At 40.3% G+C, this 22663-nt stretch overlaps 1 protein-coding gene across 3 annotated transcripts in view; it reads left to right on the top strand.

Annotated features, from left to right (window-relative positions):
- The window catches only part of FARP1 (FERM, ARH/RhoGEF and pleckstrin domain protein 1), a 200027-nt gene that overhangs the window by 66797 nt on the left and 110567 nt on the right, over positions 1 to 22663 (top strand). The window lies entirely within an intron of this gene.

The following is a 22663-nucleotide window of genomic DNA, read 5'->3' as shown; positions in this document are numbered from 1 at the left end:
GGGCTTTGTTTCTCCTTAGCCGCAATATAAATAAAGTTAGGCTTTATTTCTCTTCAGGAATCTGAGAATGGGTGGAGAAATGAGACATGGAATTTTAGTTATGAATGGTAACATGATTGTGGAAATGAGCTCTGGGCTCTCAGACACTATACCTAGAGATGATTTTTGAAAAAAACCAACTTTCTAGCTTTTTCAGTAGCCAAGACTTTTCCAGTAGAGTTTGCTACCAGAGGACAGTCCTTTGGTTTCAGTAATTGAGCTTAAAATACTTACATACTAAAATACAGCAGAGTGTTGGGGATTTTTTTTTCAGGCATTTTACCTTCTTCAGTATTTAAAACCTTTCTTGAGATCAGCATCTCTTTGTTCATCTATATAATCAATAGTCATAATACTTACTAGAGAAAGAGCATTTTCTCTATATGGAAAGAAAAGTTCCATGTGCTCCTACGAAGGGAGAGTTAGCCCCAAGAATCATCATGTGGCCTCTGCAGTTGTGCTCATCATAAAATACAGGATGTGAGTTTTGTTCAGATGCCTGTCAGCTGAGATACTCTGCTTTATAAGCTGTGTTACCAGCAGTCTGTTCATCTTTAAATCTCCAAAAGACTGTCTTGGGCTTTGCACCGCCATTTCACTTCCATTAATATTTTTAAACAAAAAGCAGACACAGGACTGGACTATTGCACTGTATTTGTCTGTCTCCTCCATAAGGCATGTATGCATTTATCTGTCTGCTTGCAGATAAGGTTATACTGAAGCTTCCATGACAGGTGGACACTCTGTGCTTCAAATTGATTTAGTAAGTTTTGGGTTACTTTACAGAAGCCATTTCTCGAGGAACAGAAAGTGTAGATTTTGGATATAACAAACTAGCAGAGCAAGACAAAAGTGTGTTTCAGTTTCTCTTCTTTAAAGCTGATAAGCTGATTATCTCTTCAATTTTCAGAATCCAAATCAAAACCCCTGCTTATAAGCCTTAAGTCAGCTTGTGTATCCATTCTACTTGAAGAAGGGCTGGATAATTTGTAACAGAAACTTAGAGATCACCCAGTAGTCAGCTGGAATGCAGAAAATGAGGTCATGTTTCTCGACCTGCAGTTGATTCTGCATTGGCCTGTTGCATCACTGACATGCATTCATAAAAGGCATTGCATGCACAGGTTTGAGCATTTGATGTTTTTGAATTTCATTTTTTATTACTGTTTATTTCTGCAGTCACACTTGGAATACTTATCCTAGTTGACCTTTATGTATACCCTGTGTAGAGGACACAGATTCTATAAAATACTATCAAATCAATCTGCTGTACAGATCTGTCTGCAGTAAAGATCTGTCATAATTTTGTATTATGGAATGTTATAATTTTTGATGGTGACAGTGTATTAGGAGTTGTGGTTTTGATATGCCAACTCCTAGAGTCAATACTTACTTAGACTTGGGCTGTGCCAGCAAAGCTGTTTCATCAGTAAAGATCAGGATGTAATCCATCCCAGCAATAATGCCCCTTGCTCTTTTTTTTTTTTTCTTTCTTCTTCCTTCCTTCTCCTTTTCCCTTTCCATTTGTCAGGCTGCTGTTTTAGCTGAATCAGTTCCCTGAATCCCTTTGACAGCCAGAGAATTTCTGCCACGTATGTAAAGTTCACAAGGCTAATCTGCAAAGCTGAAACTGAGACTCATTGAGAAGTGGGCTCCAAGAGCTTGAGACATGAGGTCTTGACTGCCTGTGCTCTCACTGCTGGGAGTTTGCACTGCTCTTCTGCCATTGCATAGCCCAACTTGCTGAGTGACCTACCATTGGCAGACAGTTCTGCTTGGAAGGCCTCTCTTGGTTGTCTTCTCCAGGCAAACATCCAGCTGTCCATCAGCTGGGTCTGGAGATTTTTATTGACCTTCCTGGGGGAGCAGCAAGAGCTGAAAGGAGGGAGGTATGGGATTAAGCCAGAAAAGCTTTGGGAGGCTCTGACCCAGAAGAGCATCTGCAACTCCTACCCTGGAATCATCTGGCTGTTTTTCCAGAGGAAAGGAAAGTACTGGACATTGTAGTTTGGGGGGTTTATGCAGGGGATGTTGCAGGGTCAAGCAGTTGGGGTGTCGTGTAGAGCAGCATCCACATGCTATGGTTCCCCCATTCTGCTGTGGTCTGGGTGAAGGGGTGAAGCCAGGCTCTTTGCTTTTGCCTTGTGTCACTTTCAAAACACTTTCCTTACCAACAAGTATTAAAAAAAATCTAAATATTGTATTACTAACAGAATTTCTCCCATCATTTATTTGTGGAAACTCAATTAACTGAAACTTACATTTAAATGCGTATTTGAGAGTTCATAGATCAAATTACTAGTGTACCAACTTGAATTTTTTTTAAGGGAAATTGAATGTGCTGAAAATACTAGCATTTCCTGGACTGTCTGTTGTATATGTTCCATATATAACTTGGAAAAACATTTTTCACTTCTTTTGTCAGATAAATATTACTACAAGAGGATAAATAGTTATCTGCAAATACATTGGCAGTTTCATATAATTATAAATGTGTGTACTGGTTTGAAGGGGCAGAAAGTGATTTTTAAAGGCACGCTAAGATCTGAGAGCTGAGTATTTACTGACAGCAGTAGTGCATTTGCCACAAAGTTTGATGTCATGCTAGCAATGTACATAGGCTGCACACATTAGTACTTTGTGCAAAAGAAAGCATAAACATGAATGAGAAGTAGGAAAGTTTAAAGGTCTTAGCTTGATGTTTCCTTGCTGATTAAGTGTCTAAGCATGCTGTTGTTACTTTGCTTCACAAAGGAGCCTTGTGTGTTTTCACCATAGGATATGTATCAAGTCCCTGTCACTGAATTTCTGTCTGTGTATTTACCTAAACTGTAATTTGTCACAGAATTCATGTTTGAAGGGCACAGCTACTCTCAAAGCTGCAAAATCAGAATCAAATTGCATTTCTTTATCAAACACATCTTCCATATCGCACACCTTTACATTTCCCTCATTCTGGTTTTTGCTGCACAGAAGCTGAAGAGGCATTTAGCACAGTAGTGCAATATAAGCAAGAAAGTTTGAAGCTATCAACAGCCACTACTTAACATTTAATATCTTCATTGGAATCTTTACCCTCCCTGCTAGGCTTTAAAAATTGTTTAGATAATCAAGAGCTTAGCCAACAAAATTAATTGTATTTTTTCCCACTACAATACTTGCTGTTACAGAGGAAGAAGATAAAGAATCAAATATTTATATTATTTTTCTTAGCAGTAGGTAATTTTTTACCATATCAAGAGCTTTGCTTGCTAAGGTAATCGTAGCAAAAATCAGAATTTGATTAAAATCAATCAGAGCATAAAGTAGTTATGCTGAGAGATTGAGAAGATATCTGTGTTCTCTTGGACCCCAAGCTTGGTAGATCATAACTAACTGGCTTTCCTCCGCAGGGTCACATGAGAGGCTGGGTGTTGAAATGGATTGACTGTTGATAGGATTTGCCATAGTGGATCATGTTTTCAACTGTGTGCTTCTCTTCTAGCCTATTACAGGCAGGCAGACTGGGGACAAAGGCTGCATTGAAATATAGGTTAGCTTATATACAGCACAATAGTTAAAATAACCTCTATTTCATGAGAAGTGTAGTCTAAAAGTGTCATTGTTATCTGCAACATGGGTCTATTCAAATTAGAATATGTATTGGGGTGTTTCACAATTATTTTTCAAGTATTCCTGAAAATTAAGAATGGAATCTATGTTTGCATATATGTTGAAGAGATAAATTATAAGAGTTTGAAGCTTATTCTTTTGCATTGGAAAGCAGATGAAGTACATGGAAGGGAGAAAATAATAGCCCAAAGTCTTCTGTTCCTTATTTCTTCCTTCTGGAATGTGAATATAAATTGTTGGTTAGAGCTCTAAAAGCTGACAGAATGCATGCAGAGATTTTCAAATTACTTTTGGATTTGCTTTAAAAAAAATCCAGAACCTGACACTTCAGCAGAGTTTAGAGATGACAGACTTTATTTTTTTCAACTACCTTCCATTATTGGTCAGCTTTGGCTGGTTCAGTAATTGAAATAAATACCATCAGCATGGCAAAGCAAGGTGGAGTTAGCAGAGCAATGGGAGAGCAGGTTGACCTGGTAATGACCTTGATTTTTTTCAACTGCAATGTTATATTCATGCTTACCTGTACTGTCAGCATTTAAGGGACAGAAATCCCTGGGGTGGTGATAAAAATACCATCATTACAAATGACAACAGTTCTGCATGGACTGCTTTTCTGTCCATTCATGCAGGGGCACCACAACCATGTGCTGGATGCAGTTTTTCTGTACCTTATAATTCTTTTGCATTGCCTGTGGGTGTTCAGTCACACAATTCAGATGTGCCTTTTAAGATAGTCAGTAACCCAGAGCAGTTTGATGGTCATCCAGCTGTGTTGTGACTCTTGAGGCTCAGAGCAAGAACTTCAGCTAAAGACAGTGATGCCCGGTAGAAATGGGCATGTCTTGTCAGCTCCCATCGCAGTGTCACCAGAGGCCACAACACCTGGAGGAGCTGCTGAGATACCAGGCTGTGTCCTGGCCATGATCTGGTGAGGCACTCTTGCTAAACTGGGAGATACTGCTAGCTGAAAACAGCATGAGTGATGACAGTGACAGAGAAAAGGCTTTTCTGGCAGCTCATTTAAACATCCAGCACATTTAGAGAATGTACAACAATGTTTTGTGTGCTAGATAAGAAATGGTGCTCTGAGAGGCTAAAACATTTGTGATCTGCTTATATGAGCACCCCAGTCCTTGCAGGACCTAAGAAGATAATTAGATAATAGGCTTCCAGTAGCTGCTTTTGTTGTATCTAGTCACGAAAAGAGAAAGAGGTGGCCTGTAGCATATCAGAAAGTGGCGTAGGAATAAATGGAATGTACAGATACAATCAAAAGGCACAGGTCATCATGGAAAGGACTGCACACAACAACCCTAAGCATTTTGATTACTCAGCATTATATTCTTGGCTCCATGAGATTTACTTTACCAGAGGACATGGTGACAAAACCAAGCAAATTGCTCTCAATCAGGGAAGATCTAAAGACCTGGTTTCTAATGGCATTAGAAGTAATTCCTGACAATGCAAAAGACATCTCTTGTCCTAAATGCTTGTGTTAGTGTGAGTGTTCTTTTGTTTTTTTAGGAGAACCAAATGCTAGTAGTATAGATTTAAAAAAAAAACAGAAAAAGCAATCAGTAGCTCCTTTATGCATCTGCTGCCTTTGTCTGTATATCTGCTTCATTTCTGCATCTCCTACATTTTCTTACAGAACATTTAGCTTTCAGAGATTAGATGAAAAATAAAAAGATATATAAGCACTGTTTGCCATCCTTTTTTTCCCCCAAAACCTTTCAGACTTCTTTAGTTTCATTTTCACAGTTTTGCTTATTACTATCTATTTATTAGCTTTTCTTTCATTCCATTCAAAACTTGTACGCATAATGCAGTCTCTCTGTAGGGCCCTTATTCTGAGTGTATTTAAATCTCTTTTAACTCAGTTCATGGAAAGGGAATCTTTGAATTACATATTTATTGCCATTTTATTCCATTTCCCTTAAATTCTTTATAAATTCTTTGAGTAGCTTTAGGTTTTGACTTCTCTTAAGGCAGTAGGTCCTATCTTGAAAAACTAGGAAGGCGTCCCACTAGTTGGCCTTCATAAACTAACAGCTGGACACTGAAGCACTGTTATGGCAAATGGGAGCATGACTGAGTTGTTTCCCACTGAAGAAAAAGGAATGGCAATGGTGTTGCAAGACAAAGCTGTTTGGGTTATCATGATAACTTTTCTAGCCAGCGGAGTTGGTTGAATAGAATTATCAGCTGCAGACACAGTAAATGAGGCACAAATCATGCTCACTAGGCTGGGTGGTTTCAGGGAGGAGGGTGAAATTTGCAGTGACATTTCTGCATGTAATCGAGCAAAGCTCTGGTCTGTAAAAAAAGGGAAGGTATCTGCTCGTAGGTCCTGCCCCGTGGTGAAAGCATAGAGAAAACTACAATTCTCACAGTCTGTGCGTTATCCCAGATCTCTGACTCTACACATACATTTGCTTCAGATAATTAAAGAAGCAGAAAAAATCATGTGCCTTTTTTCATAGAAATAATTTGTTATTTGAGGTGACTGGTGTCAGTGGGTAGCTACAAAGCATGCCTTTTCCCTGCTGTCTCTAAGAGCTCCCTTTTCAGATCCACAATGCTATTTTGAAGTTTGTGTCTCTGTTAGCTCCCGTCTCATGTCCCTCAGCTCCCTACAGCTGCTGCCAGATCTGACCCTGTTGTCCTTTGGGCAAACTCTTGTTGATGGGCCACATCTTGTCCAGCTTGATCATACAACCTCAGGAAGTCATTCATCCATGTCTGTTTGCCCTGTAAACATTTACTTCACTGTGCTGGGCTGAGCACAGGGGGCAACTTTCATTCTCTGCAGCCTGTCCATTGAAAAATGCTAATTCAGAGTGGTCTGGAACTGCTCACCTGTTATCTTCAGCTCAGATCACACTCTTGATTATTTAGATTCACTTAATGGCTGCTGCCTGAACTGTGTCTTCCTCTGTGCTCAAGGATTCCTCTGGGAGCTTTACTCCATGCAAGTAAGATATACTGCAATCTTTTTAAGAGGCCTGTTTTGTTGTCTGTATTTTGTGTTTTATAGCTCCTCAGGGATTCAACTGCAAGAGTTAAGTATTATGGTAGTGACTTACAGCATCCTGATGTTATGTATAGATCACTTAATTACATTTGAATGCTTGAAGACTAAAGAGATGTTTCCCTTTTGCAAAACTATCAGCCCAAAAGAGGTATTTTCAAATTAAAGTGCCCCCCCCCCAATTAAAATTTTTAAAGTCTATGCCCACTGTTGGGAAAGTATAATTTGTTTCAAATGTTACTGCACATAGTGTAGCCTTTCTCAAGAGCTGTATGAAAAGATGATACTTTGATCTGAAGTTGGATCACTTAGAGAAACATTTTCTGCATGAAATGAGGAATTGTTCTGCATCCTCAAGGGAAACAAGATTTTTTTTCAGTCTCTCTTAATCCAGTACACAAGAAGGAGCATTTATTTCAGTCCAAAAGTATAAGATCTAGTCAGTAGATTACGTGAGTGTTGTTGTTTATCCGCTAAGACTGTAGGGGGAAAATGTGATAGTGAATGCTTGTCAGTGAGATCCTTTTCTCTTGGGGAACTGAGACAGAGCCTAAAGTAAAAATGGCATTTTCTTGTACTTGTGAATTTTAAAAAAATGTCTTCTAAAATGCAAAAGAATTTTAAATAAAACTTGCAACAGCAGGTTGTAGTAGGCAGAAATGTAAGTGTGATGGTGTATTTAAAAAAATATACCCCAAAGCTGAAGAATTCTTTTCTCTCAAGCAGAATAAAAGTAAATTTGCTATTAATATGGACAAAAATTTCACAAGTGCAGCTGAAGCAAAAACTGTCACTGACCTGATTGTAAAGATACAGCAGTGTTTAAAAGTGTTCTAGGCAGGATTAATTCCCACTTAGAAGCAAATTTAAGGTTTAGAGGGGGGTGGTTGGAAGGAGACATACATAAATAATTGCCTCCTGATCTGGAATTTCCGCTTGGTTTCTGGCCAGCTGGAGGACTGGACGTTTTTAGACAGGACAGCAGTTGTTAGTTTTTCTCATCATTAGCAGTCAAGAAGGTTTGCCCTTCGACTTGCAGCTAACTGAGAAAAGGTGTTGAATGGTAAAAAATTGAGCTGTCCTTGAGTATGTTCTGTTTGTGCAGCAAGTCACATCTTTTAAATGCATTATATTAACTTAGTCATTAAAAATAGTTACCTTTGAGGGGAAGGAGGCGTATTTAATCTACATTGTTTCATTGCATATTCCAGACACATTTTACTACACATTTATGTAGTTACAATGTATTTTAGACATTATTATGTAGTATAGTATTGACGTCCCAGATGCACTGCGTGCCCTGACGTGTGGGCATACACATGGTCACATTTGTAGCTCTGTAAAATGACAAGATCAGTGGTGTTAGGGACAGCCCTTGCTGGATCAGGGCCTGCGGAACAGGTTGTCTATTAGCACTGAAATAAGTACAAGGGACTTTGATTAAAAAAAAAACAACATTCAGCTTCACCATTTTTTTGGTGTATGTTGGAGGTGTATGTTGGGCTTGGTTTGTTGTGGGCTACAGGTGCGGCTGCGTTCCACTCGCATGAGCCCAAGTGGCATCTTGAGCTGAGTCTGTGCTGTCAGTGCTGGGAAGGATCTGGTAGCCCTTCCCTCCCTGCCAGGCCTGGCTCCCACACCCTGACTCTCCCAGCAGGGCAGGGAGGCTTCCTTTCTGCCTGGCTGCCAGGGCCCCAGCAGCCCTGGCTGCCCGTGCCCATCTGCAGCACCCCTGCCCCAGCCGTGCCCCTGCAAGGCTGGTCTCCCACAGCCTGGCATGGCCATGGGCCCCCTGAGTTGGGCCCCTGTTGATGAAGGAGCTGTTATCATTTTCCTTCTTTAATGCCTGGTGGGAGTAATAGGAATTGAGGTTGTTTTCTGTTGTCACACAGTACTTTCAGTGCCAGGAGCCCTGCTTCTGCTCCCTTCATTTACTCTGAGTCAATGTCTGACTTTCTCCTGAGCAATTTCTGTTCAATCCTCCCCTTTTGTCTTCAGGAAGAAGTTGTCTTTCTCCTCCACTGCTTGCCTCCCCCACACTCTTTAAGTGAAAACTCATAGGCTGGATTTCCACTGCTAGCAAAACAAAGAGAAGTTTAAGACACTTAATTATTGAAGATGTGCTGCAGTAAGTAAAGGGATTATCAATTGCAGAATTAAATCTTGGAGAGTAAAATCTTGAAGTTCACGTGTGGAAAAATTAATGCTATGAGGGTCTCAAAGCCAATTAAAATAAATCAGTGACTTCAATGAGCACTACTGTCTGCTGCTAATCAAAGCTGTTATTATAGTAAAAACTCTGATCATTAAAAAAGTTCTACGTGGCAAGACACCGTTGCAGACACACATTATTGTATCTGCAATAATCTACTTATTCGTATTCCTCATTTAGTTCTATATTGCTAAAACTCCCTGGATGCTAAGAAAAAATGTGCCACGATACTGTATACTTAAATATTGTGGTGCGACATAACCTAAAACAAGTAATGAACCAGAGGTGCAGTGAGTGACCACCTCATTACAAACCTTTCTGTCTTCCCCATTGTTCAGCCTTTGGGAATAGGAATAATGACCATTTAGGCTGCAAATAATGTGCTTACCCAGTAAATTACCATGAGAAAGGTCCCTCTGTATATATCTGTTTGCTTATGCCTCCCTGCAGGGCATAATGCATGCATAAGATCCTTCATAAGGAACACACACTTCACTGTGCATAAGATTTATGTAGTAAATTTTATCTATGCCTGGAATCCTTTTGTTATTAATGATTATAATTATTAGAGTGTGTGAGCCATAGCTGCCATTCCCACAGGCAGCAGTCCCTCACCCCCATCTTCACATCCTTGCAGTAGAATCATCCCTTTAGCAGCAAACTCAGATTTCCAGGTTTCTTCATCTTCTTCTTTCCATCCCATCTTTACTTTGCCCTATCACCAATCCTAGCTCTGCTCTGTCCACTGCCCACTGTTGACTCTCAGCCCTGACATGGGTGGTGTAATGCATTTTGCCAGTAGTGCATTGCAAACCGTATTTGAAATGGTTTTCCTGGGTTATTTTCCACTTCTACCAGGTCCCAGCTACCAATTTGTAGGATAAGCAGCAATTCTTTTTCAGGTTATACTTGGGGAGTCATTAGTTTTTTGCAAGTTGTTTTCGTGTCGTGTTAGATTTTTTCCAAAGATATATGCTTTTAAAGTGTTGTTTAAACAATTTCTGGTATTCTTCCTTCAAAAGCAAATTCACAGAAAGAAAGTTCTTTAAGTTTTCGGTTTTCTCTTGGTATTGTAAACCTGTGTGTTACAATTTAACTTAGGTACTCCAGACTCCTCTTGATGGTTATGTATCAAATTATTCTGACAATTGGAAAGTGTCAGGGAAGATACATGCCCTTCAAAGCACTTGTGTGTGAGACAAGTACTAAAGAAATGGTTTTCTGACAGCTATGGGAAAGGTCAGGAATGGTGCTGCAGAAGAAGAAAACCGTTGCAGAAGTGTTTAGCCTCTGTATGTAGGAAGTACTGACCATTTTCCCTGTCCTTCAGGCTTCTGATTTGAGTAGAAAAATAAGTAGTACTGTGAAAATCAGAGGGAGAGTGGGTGCTATCTTCGCTGGTGCTCATTTACCCGTTGCATTAAGGCCATACTTGGTATAGATTAAAAAAAAAATGTTGAGTTTTTTGAACATCAGAGGGTGTCAACAGCCAGTATTCTGTGAGCATGGTCAAATCCAGAAATACTCAGTCTTTCTCTTTCCTGAATGTTTGCTGCATGTTTGGAGTGCAGATCTTGAGAGTGAGCCAACCTGGCTCCATAAATCTATTGAGGGGTCCGCTTCTCCCAGACCTTTGTCTCCTGGCCCCTCTAGTGGATGTCTGTGTAGGCAGTGTGTCTTTGCAGTGGGACATGGTGTCCTTTGGTGCAGTGTATTGCAAGACCTGAGAGGTAATTTTAGCTCCAACAATGGCCTTGGTTGGTGCCAATCTGATAAGAGCCATCCTGGTTTGCGGAGATCACAATCTACTTTATGCTTGGTGTGCTGTCAGTCTTTTGCATGTTAAAAATCAAATACTGTTTATATAAAGAAACAAAGTGGAAAAAATAGTTTCATTCCTCTTGAGAACTTGTCAATTTATGTTACTAAATGTCATGTTTTTCCTGCCTGCAATCATTTTTTGCTTCGTGAGCTTGCGGGGGAAGCACTGCACAGCATCTCGTGGAGAGGAAGCTGCTCATTCTCTGCCCTGACCTCAGAGTGTCTCCTGGCAGCCCAGCCTGGGCCTGCTTCCTATGGGTTTTCCCACTGCAGAGCCTTTCCTCTGGAGACCAATCACTCTGGGCCAGTGCAGCTTTTGCCTCAGGGTGCACAAAGTCTGCTCAGTCTCTGCGCAGCACGGGAGGCTTTCAGAAGCTGTTTGCTGAATGACATCAGTGCAGTGGTTTCGCTCTTTTGGTGGGGAGAGCTGAGGATGAGTTCCCTACCACAGAGATGCAGCCTCTGGTGGTCTCGCCACCCACCTCCAGCTGGGTGTTTGGCAGGACGTGCAGCTGCTGAGAGCCAGCTGGCCACACCTCCCACATCGTCTCCAGCCCTGGGTGGAGAAGCACTGGGGGCACAAGGCAGAGGAGAGCAAGAACAGCAATGCAGAAGGTACCTGTGCAGTCAGGGATTGCTGGGTACCCTAGCCGGGCCCTAGGCTGCAGTCTTACTAGACCCAAATTCTCTTAATCCTTCAGCTCATGCTGTATCTGTAAAGCACCATTGCCTATTCATGAGAAGAAAAGCCTTCAAAATCTTATTTGCACACTTAAAGTCACTTCAACCCAGCAGTGTGCAGATGCTCTTGCCTACTCCCCCAGTACTCTGAGGTGTAGCCAGAACTGTTTCTGCTTGTGCTGCAGAAACAGCTGGTGAGGTCTCATGCTTTTGCTTCATCATTTAGTAATTAAAGGCTAATCTTACAGTTGCCTTAAATGGCAGAATGGAAGCTAGCTCTGCCATCTTCAGATTTTTTTAAATTAAATAGATTACAGTGCAGCATGCCTTGAAAATCCCCTTTTCAAATGTCTTCTTTGCTCTTTGCTTAATACATATCCTGTGGTCTTACTACAGGTTGATGCACTCCCAGCTTTAGATCTTTATATAGTACATGAGAATATTTTACCAGTGTGAAGGAATGGCATTGGTGTTACAGGTCTGGTAATTTAGAGTCTCAAATTGCATTCGTGTCAGTAGGAGCACAATATTTCCTTTACGCCCCTAAGGAAGAGGAAATTAAATTGAAAAGTCTTTACATTTCAGATATTGAAAGATGGTAAAAAGGCTACATGAATTGCCTTAAAAAATAAATAATACATCCAGTCCTTTTGCATATAACTGAGCGTAATTATTTAGGTATCCACACCCATTTCTTGTTGGACAAAACCTGCAGGATGAAGCTTTACAGTCCCTTGTTGAAAGTCTGCCACAGCATCAAGGTGTGATGTGATGAAATCAAGGCAAGGAATACGTAACATATTTCTCTTTTCTTGTTTGGGGGGATGTTTGATGCAGTCTATTCACCCCTCCACACCAAGAATAAATTGTCAGCAGTTTCTTAGTCTGCCAGGTATGATTGATCTTGCAGCAGTGTGTGGCGTTTCATTATTTTCTTCAGTATTCTTAAGAAGGTCTGTAGGAGAGGTGGATTTACCATAATGGCAGTTAAGTAGTTTAACTTAATCCTGAATAAACAAAAATATGCTCTCGCCAAGGACCTGGCATCTGGGACTGTCAGCATTTATTACTACAAGGCTCAGAAGAGATAAAATTATCATTAGCCTTCACAGAAAGGCCATGGATATATTTTGAAAGGCATGTACTTCAAAGCACAAACTGGCCTCTCAGAGAAGCTAGTTTAGATACTTAGATGCCTGTAATGGTAATGACACAAGCAAAATGCTCATCTCTTCACTTGATTTGTGCTTCACAGCTCTCATTTTACATGTTTGTGGTCCTTCCCCATGGGCCAGGGCTGAAATAGGTGTGTTTACTATTGCACATATGTGCATTTACAGTTGCGTGATTTTGTACTCAAAGGTTTTATCTACGGCTTCCGCTGAAACGTCTCCATGAGGGAAACTGTATTTGGTAATTAATTGAGGTTTGGTGGGGTCTGGCCATCTGGCAGCATGCTGCTGTGGATAAGCAGGCTGGGGTGCAGTGCCCATGGACTGCCAGGTCCAGGGGACTGTGTTTAGTGTCATTATTAACAGATGCTTGCATGAAATACCAGGGTCTGGGATTATTCAAGCTTTTGGACCATCAGTTGTAAACCTGTATCCATCAAAAGCCCTGAACCCACAACTACACATTTTGTTCATGCAATAAGGTGTTGGGTTTTTACATTGTTCTTGTTAGTGGTTTAAATAGTGAACATCAAACCTAAATTTCATTCCTAAGAAAGGAATTGTAGCAAATGGCACAAGTATTTGAAAGTGGATTTGTAACAAAATAATAGGTTTAAAATTTACTCTAAATATTTCTTCGAGGAGAAGACCCAGCCCACAACAACACTTGGATTTTAGTGAGTGGACTAATACTCCTTGTAAGCTTGGGCTTAAGAGTCATCACTGCACTTCCAGTGAGATGGAAGATGTTTTCTGAAGGAATCTCTCTTCCTCCAACCCATGCAAGCTCCCCCTTTTACAGCAAAGCTAAAACTTTTGGGACTCTGCTAGGAGCATTTGTGCAGAAGGATTGTTATCAGCTGCTGATTGCATCATGCATGCTGAAGCCTGGGTCAAAAAGGCTGCTCTCTGTGTTTTACATAGGAAAGCCAAACACTCAGTGGAGCTTAATGCCATCCCAAAGTCTCATCTCCTATTCATAGCTGTCCTTCCCAAAAAGAAACATGATAGATAGATAGATAGATAGATAGATAGATAGATAGATAGATAGATAGATAGTAATAATATAGTAGAGGATAGTTGGATAAGATATGGATAATGAGATATAATGTAGATGTTAGATAGTAGTGTAGATAGATAGATAGATAGATAGATAGATAGATAGATAGATAGATAGATAGACAGACAGACAGACATCTGAAAGCAATTCTGTCCTTCTGAAAGGCTGGAGAGATGTGTGACACAATCAAATTGCATCTTCACAGCAAAGTTTCCCAGTAATGTATTAGGTGAATGAGTTCTGGAAGGGTCAAGCTATCCACAAGAGGGAAGGATGACTTTCTGGTCAAGCTTGTCATGAACAACTATGCTTGATAGAGTGGAAAGTATTTTTATTACAAAGTCTTCCAAGATTAGGCATTAGGGTTTTTTTGAGAGAGTATCTGTTGCAGGAGTGTGGGTACTGAAAAATGGCTTGAACTCAAAAATGTCTCACTGCATCAGTGGACTTTGGTTCTTGCTTTCCTATTAAATTGAAATTAAAATTTGTTTCTGAATTACCTCTTTCAAAGAATGATCATAGAACAGACATTGAATTGAGCAGATCAGAACAATTTGGATAAAACATTTGGAAACTGTGAAATTTCCTCCCAACATCTGAGAGCTCTCCAGTCTGCATTGCTCCTGTTTTCTTCTTGCTCACAGTTGGCAGTACTTTTTGCCAGGGGTGGTTGAATTAAAGTCAATAGGCTAGATTATGTCCCGAGGACTTGACCCACAGTAACTGTGGCATGTTGCTGAGCAACCTTGCCGGGCTCCCAAGGAATGAGCTGTGCTCAGGGAACCACAATTTAGTCCTTTTTTTTTTTTTTCCAAGGGTTTTAGCAGTTTGTTGCCAGTAAACTTCTACTTAGCTTTGTTCAAGTTCTTGCACAGTTCTAAACCTTAGCTATTCTCCAGCTACCTGTCCTAGGAGAAGCAAATGGGGGCCTGTTCCCTGGCCCCCCACATACTCACATTCCAGCAAGCAGCTACTTAGAGGTCTAGTTCAGAAGCCCACCACATCAAAATGAATCTTGACATTAGTTGTAAAGACAAATTACAGACTGGGTTAATGTTATGATAAAAACCAGACTTTTTTTTTCCATGCCTACCAAGGCAAGCAACTTTTAAGCTTTCCTTTGAGCAAGTTATTTGCATCAAGTTCATATTCTGTGGTTCTTTCTGTTATGAGCTGAAAAGAGCCAGTTCTTTCAAGGCCAGATATACTGCTGAGCTTTGTGAGGGAAATAATTATTTTCAGAACAAAGTGTCTTATTTCAGATCAGTGTGTCTGCAGGGGAAGTGGAGCTACTCCAATTCAGTTTATTTTTCAATAACTCTTCCCATTAACTTCTCCATATCCAGTCCAGCATTTTCAGGAGTTGTACCGCCACCATTTAAATTGGATGCTTATCAGAACAGTTTATAGAGCAAACCATGATTAGAGAATTATGACATAAATTTTCATTGAGACTTACAGTATGTAACAGGTGTTTGTCCACAGGCACAAATCAATATTGTAAAGAGCTTACAGGGACATCTTTCAATTTCCACAAATAATAAGAAAAATTTTTAAGCCTTTCTTATAGAATCATAGAATATCCTGGGTAGGAAGGGACCTAGAAAGATCACTGAGTCCAGGTCCTGGCTCTGCACAAGGAGATGCTTGGAAGAATTGCTAGAGAATTCTGAGAGCTGAGAAACAGTTTGGCAACGGGGCCTTAAATGTTTTAAAATAATCTTGCTGCAAACCCATGGTGCATGCTATTAATGTTCAGAGGGGGAAACAAGCCTCTGTAATATTAATGTTCTTTATGTGAACTCTATCTGTTAGGATCTACAGGTAGTGACTGCTGTGAAGATACTTCTTCCTTCTGTTAATGCACAGAATTTCATGTCTCCTGTCTCTCTGTAAGCTGCATAAACTTGCAAGAGGTATGGTAGCTTGTAAGAGTTTTTTAAATAGCTGTTTTGCTATTGGATATGAAATTTGCACCTGCAAAAGGTGAAATCTGTCCACTGCTGTCTTTCCCCTGAGAAGCAGTTCCAGTAAACTGCTCCAGATGAGACTTAGTAGTCTTGAGGGCCTTCTGTATTTGAATTTTACCTGATAGCACACTTTTTGTAGGTATTAGGTACTGTCACCTGTTGGGAGGGTGCAGAAGGGATCTCAGGAAGAGCCTTTCCCAAAGAAAGTTTTGGAATGTATAAACGGGAAGTCAGGAGGCTTTTTGTTTAGTGATGCTAGCATTGCAAATTATGGCTTAGTCTGCTCTCTTTGCAAAACCTTTTTGTGTTTCTTGAATTCAGTAAAGAGGAAACAAATAGAAAACTGAATGAAATGAAATTACAGAAAAGACACAAAAGGACATTTTAGGCCCTGACACTGGCAAATTTATCTACACAGTAGAGGAAAGGACTGCAGAAGCACTGAGAGCAGAAATGAACTGTAATTAGCCAGCTCCGTTGAGGGAGGACTTGGGGGTTTCCTTCCCCTGCACAAATTGCCTGGAGCTGAGCATGTGGGAGCAGTTGTTCAGTGCTCTGATCTCCCACTGAGGCACCACTGGTTTGGTTCCTTATGAGCTATGGACTGCTGAGAGCCTGTTAAGCAGCTGGCTGTTAATCATTATGGACTCTTACCAGGTCTGGGGTTGGGAACCTGTAAATAATCAAACTGGGGTTACTTGTAGCTGGGTCTGTTTGTTGGTCAGTCATCCCCAGTGTCACACAGAAAATGGGGAGCAGCTGTCCCACATTTCATAGCAAGCTGCTGTCTCAGTCCGTGCATGTCTGCTATACAGTGGTTAAGCAGGGAGACTGGTGAGTGTCTTCTTAAATGGGTGCAGTATTAAATGAGTGTGTGTATAGTGGGAGCAGGGCAAGAAATGACATTCACTGCTCAACTTGAAAATCTGTTTAGTCAGTCCTAACTTAGTTAATCCTAGTACTAGTACACTTCAGCAAAATGCTTGGAAAAAAAGCCCTGTTTGCAGGCTTCCTGCAGGCTCTTTACTGTTGTGTTGCTTCTATACTATGTTCCCATCACCCTTGTAGTCTGTAGAACAAAAAGCCAACATGACATGGTGCTGGATCACAGTTAATAGTCAGATAAGCAAAAACTGCAAGTGTGGTTCTTCCATCGTGACATTTAGTGTGCTCCATGAATCCATCACCAGGAAAATGCCAGGCAGGTCTCAGAAGACTGTACCACATCTGAATTTGGCATTAAGAGAAATGCTGCTGGAGTGTAGTGGTCAGAGAGAAAGCTTGAAGTGGTGTTTGGGTTGGGGTAATAGAGGAAACAACATAATATGAAGCATTCTACTGCACTGAAGGAGAGGCAGTGCTGATGCGCAGGTGAAGTACAAGCAGCACGTGGACCTGTCCTAAACATTATACAGGGATTCCTCAACAGCAGGATCAGAGGTAAAAATGAGGATTTGGGACACCTGTAGAAAGAAGCTGCAATTGGAAGTTACTCCAGCCACCCATCACAATTTTTCCTTATGCTTCTTAGAAACTTGTTCTTGTCACTCTGAAGCAAACCAGACCTTTTCCAACCAGTGTCAGTTTATCAGAAGTTCACAATTACATCCATAAATTTTACTCCATATTTGCTTGGCAGAACTCCTCTGGGTTGTCTGGCTTCTGCAAGCTTAAAATAATTAATCGGTTTCTTGCTTCCAAGACTTCAGTCAAGCTGAGATTCACTGATTTGTGATGCCACCAGATACTGGAGTGTGACTCCATCTGCTCTCCAGGCAGAGGAGACATAAAGGAAAATACTAAGCTAAAAGCTTGGCAGCTGAAGAAATATTGGCAGCTGAAGCTTCTTTGGTGGTATTTCTTCTCATGTCCATTCTTTCATGTATGTAGGTCCTTTCTCTTCTCTGTCAGACTTGGAATATTTCAGAGAAGATAAACTGGAGGAGCAAAATAAGTAAAAGTCGCTGAATTTACACAGTTTGCAGAATGATATAAGGTTTTTTTGGCCATATTGGCTGGAAGCAGATGGTGAGTGTCCCTCTGAAATCTGCTTCTGGCTGTTAGTTTTGGAGACCTTTCTTGATGGCCAGTGTTTGGGGATTTTTTCATCAGAAAATGATTTGGTAAGCTGCTGTCTCCTACTCACAATAGAGTATGCATATCAGCTTGGTGTCTAATCACGCCTTACCACAGATTTGTTGGTATCCTGGCAGTCTCTCCTAAGAGACTGCCCACACAGTTTGTTAACAAAACAAAAAAAACACATAAAGTAGTAGGGATACTTACATCTAAGGGTGAGGGGAAGCAGATGTTTCTCATGAAGCCATTACAAATTTTTCTGATTAAGGTAATTGCTTGACACTACGTTACTGCGAAATTTTAGTTTTGCTTAGCTTTTTCAGCATTTCCAGAGAGATGGGGAGAGGGTTGTGTTTTGTTGGTGTCTCCCCTGTGATTTTGCCACAGAAACATTTTATAAGTTACATGTACTTTTCTTCCACTGTCTGACATGTAGATGTATTAGTTTATCTGTGCAAAAGTCCAAGTTAAAACATCTCTGAAGCAGAAGAGGATTATTCTGCTCTCTTTTTAAAGCTGTGGTGGAGGAGGGTTTCAAGGGCATTGTCACCTTCATCATTTATAAACCTCTCCCCTCTGGAGAAGATAACTTTAGAGGAAGACTTTTACTCTAATAAAATAAAAGATACCACTCTATCTTGTATTGCTTTTTAATGGTTCCTATTAATCTGGTGACATTTTAGGAATTCTGCCTTTTTTGGCTTATTCTTAGCTAATGCATTTCAAACTCAGGCCAGTCTTAATGCAAACTAAACTTATGTGTAGAGTGAGTCCTTACCTTAAACTTCTGAATGAAGTTCAGCTATGAATGACACAGTATGTTTCTCTATTTATATTATTCAGTATGAACATAAATACAGTAATTTAGTTATCTCTATGGTCAATGGTGTGATATTTAAGAATGAATAAAATACAACCTGCTTAATTAATTGCATCCTGTAACTTCAACAACAACAATACATAACGATTGCAGTTTCTCTATAATTCTTATATACAAAAAAGACAAATGGAAGTTTTTATCATTTGTTGTTTGCTAGATTTTGCAGTACAATAGCATGTACATTAGTAGAGGAAGGAGTGGAAAGGCAGGTTTTAATTTCAACTTTCCATGTTGCACCAGGATAACTTAACACCACTTCTAGTTCAGCGTGTGGCCCAGAAGAGACTTCATGTGAACATAAATACAGCAAAAAATCATAGCTGTCCCATACAGGAATGTTCCAAAAGACGCAGTTCACAAAAAAGTCCAAAGTTAGATACTGCTTTACAAGCTCTGTACAATGTGAGATTAAAAATATTACTTGTGTGTGTAGTGACTGGGAAGAGGCAATCTTGTGGCCATGTCTTTATGCACTGGAAAAGTGCAGTCTTAAAACAACTGAGGGGACTTATTCAACCAGCTGAAGTGAAGCAAGCAGAATGTGATTTTCATGATAGTTTGTGTTCGAGCTGAGCAAACTTGCAGAGCTCATTTGAAAACAAATTCCTGAACACTCCTCTAAGCCCCAAAAATTTAGGATGAGCCCCAGCCTTTCTCTCCAGTAAAACCTTTCCTTCTTTACCGAGGTACCTGCAAAATTGACTTTCCTACTCTTTCCCTTTTCACTAAAACAGACATGCTACAACTGAGCAAGATGTGAGTGACTGTAGACACCTCCAGATACAATACAAACCACACTTTTGATTTGGAAGGTAATCAGGTGTTTATGATTTAGGTTAAAAGTAAACTCCTGTTAATTAGGAAGAGAATGAATTTTTAAATGAGTAATGGCCCACGATTAGCATACATCTAGTGTAAGATCTAGCCATAATGTTTAAAGGATTGTTTGCTAATGTGTAAAGTTGTAAAGGAAGAAAAATGTGTACTGTTTTTTACAGTATCATCCTACAATTCCCCCTTTATCTGTTGTACATTTCAGAAGCATTGCCTTTACCTATGAGCTTGTACATTAAACCTTCTGCCCTCAGTGTTACAGATTAGCTACAGCTTGAGACACTGGAAAAACACAGAAGCAAAAGAAACCAGAAAAATCTGCTGTTTTCACTTTACACAGTGAGTTATGATGCATGTAGGATGTCTGTCATTGTTTAATACTTTCTGCATTACTGTAAGCAGAGTCATCTTGACAGGAGCAAGAGCGCGTCTGTGCTGTGTCCCACAGCCGAGTGCAGCCCAGTGAGATGGGGAAACAGCAGCAGCACTGACTGGGACAGCAGTTCCCACTCTGTGTAAAAAGTAGGTGTCCTCCTCACAGAGAGGATCAGCCCACACCTCTGTGGCACATCTCTTCTGGTGCCCTAATTAGCTGGGCTGTCATGTAGGCGTCACACAGACACATCTTTATCTTGAATTGCCAATGACTAAAGTCACTCTTTCCCGGTCGTACAGGAAAAGAAAAAGACAATTTAGCTCCCATGGTAAGTTTGCTTGTTTGACTCCTGCAGGCTCCATAATCCTGAGAGTTAGTGTAGCTCCCACCTACTTAGTTCATGCATTAACTTTCTTTATATTTCATGTGAACAGCCTGCTGTCAGTCTCAAATGCTAGGTGTAGTACTGGCAGTTCAGGCTGAGGAGCTCTTTGCTCTTTTGGTAATGACTTAATTTTGATATTTATGAATTTAGATGTGGTGACTAGTTCCCACAATGATTTTGATTACATGAACTACTCACCTTGGGAATGTGCTTCCCCAAAAAGTTAGCTTTCTGTGCAGTCCTGCTGTATCAAAGTCTTGATCTTTCCTAGGTGCCACTGTGCATGAACAACACTTTTGGTCCTGTTAGGATGGGGAAAGGAAACAGCTGATTGCACAGATAACAAGTTGAGGTGAGGTGATACTAAAAAAATGAAGTCAGTTTGTTTCTCAGAAGGTGGTTCCCTAAACATGTGGATCTAAACAATAAAATTAATATGCCTGCTTGTCCTGGATGTTCCTCCCCCAACGTAGTTAAGTACCTGTAGCTCTCACTGCTTTCACTGACAATTGATTCTGATATTGCTCCAGTTTTATGTGAATTTTGAATTCCAAACTAAGATACTTTCTGAAATTTTGTCTGCGTTTCTTTGATTTTACTGCATCCTTCCCGCTTTGCTTACACCTTCTTTATAGGAGGTATTTCTACAAAACAGGTGACCTTCCTGTGCTGAAAACTGAGATTTTTTTCTCCCAGCACACTATAAAAATTTCCTTTTGTTCTGTGTTTTGTCCCTGCAACAATTCCAATAGAAGATACAGGCACTGCACTTTTGACTTTTACAGTCTTGCAGTAATGCCATTGCTTTGGGGCATGTTGTGAAAAGCTTACCACATCCTTTTTCAGTGCCTGGATCTGCATTCCCACAGCAGAGAGACAGACATTCACTCCAAGTGTAAGCTTTGGTCTGGTGTTTAAATATAGCTCAAATATTCAGAAGGATTTTTCCCTTCTCATGCCCTCCTACCCTCTCTTTTATGGTGTTGCTTTCCAGATGTTCTTGTGAAAAGCAGAGGAGAATCACTGGGATTTTCATGATGGGAGATAAGTTGCGGGGTTTTTTCCATTAGCTCTGCCGGACAACCTGAAGTGTGAGATCTCAGAAAGTTAGATGGGCTGCAAAACTGGGATGAAGGAGAGGAGATAAATATTCCATCGGTAATAGAATTTCTTGGTGTCACTGGCTTTGTAAACTTTTTTTTATTACTCCTGTTTTCCATGCAGCCAATAACCACTGGTGTAAAGGTGAAATCTATAAGAATGAAAGATCTGTAGGCTTTGCATAGGTCATTTCACATTCCAGGTTTGCAATTGTATTTGTATGTATGGCTAAATATAAATGTGAAGGTTTAGTTATGCCAGTCCTGAGACTCTAAGGCATGAATCCAAACCTGAGAGTTCAGTGGCAGGCTGCAAGCATCACGAGTTGTTCTGCTGTCTCTGAGGTCTTGCAGGAAGCAGTGGAATACTAATGATGGAAACAGGACAAATCCCTCCAGAGTCGAAGTGTTCTTCAGTTCCCTTTCCAGCAATTTCACTCTTTGAAAAACTGCACCCTTTCCTTTTGGACATGCCCTGGTTGTCAGAAGAATACTTCTAAGATAATACTCCTCCTATCTGGTTTGTTCCTCCATGCAGTTAGAAGGGATGTAATGATAGTGCTCACCTGCACTATCCTGGCTCCTTTTCTTGCCTCACAGAGTTTTACAGAGACTGAACCGTGCACTGTTAAGTCTTGACTTTTTCTCTGACTGTGTCTGTTTGCTGCTGGGGTCATTGAAGAAATATTCCTGGTGGTATTCCACAACATTAGAATTTGAGTCGATACACAGCACACTCATACATTTTTTTTCTTGCATTTTTGAGGTTAGAAAGATGTGCCAAGCACCTTTCAAAACAGATAAGGCCATGCAAGGCTTCACAGTCTGTTTTTTACCATAGTGACAATAGGTTAGAAATGAAATATTTGCTCAGAAGAGAGGGGAAGGCCCTGACTTACCAGCGTAAATTTTTAGCTTATTAAAAAATTTAGGATATATGCATTTGACTCTCTTTTTGTGTGGATGCTGTGTTAAAAGAGTCATCCAAGAGTCTTAGTCAAAATAAGCACTGTCTACGTGAAGAGGAATGAAAAGAATAAAGCAGAAGTTGAGAGAAATGAGGATGTCAGGTGTTGCAGATGGAATTAATAATGGATCCATGTTGATAATAGCGTACATAATTTATGTTTGACCTGTAAGAGTTTTCAGCACTGAATCTTCACAGTATCTAAAGAGCTTTCAAGATTTCCCTTTATTTCCTCAGGAACTTGCAGTTTGCAGCAGCATGTGGGAAATGTGGAGTAGCTGTTTTTGTGGCTCTTCACTATATGTTCCTGGAACAGCTTTCATGAAAATGAGGATTTCTGCAATGAATTCAGTACTGGCTTTCCTTCTGTCATTTCCAAAGTTTTAAGTATTTTCCAAGTGAAGTGGTAACCTAAGTCAGATGAATGCTTCTTCCTTTGGT

This window comes from Camarhynchus parvulus, chromosome 1 (genome assembly GCF_901933205.1).
Source record: "Camarhynchus parvulus chromosome 1, STF_HiC, whole genome shotgun sequence".
Classification (NCBI taxonomy): Eukaryota; Metazoa; Chordata; class Aves; order Passeriformes; family Thraupidae; genus Camarhynchus; species Camarhynchus parvulus.
The sequence above is the reverse complement of the archived record's forward strand: the minus strand, read 5'-3'. Positions and strand labels throughout refer to the sequence as shown.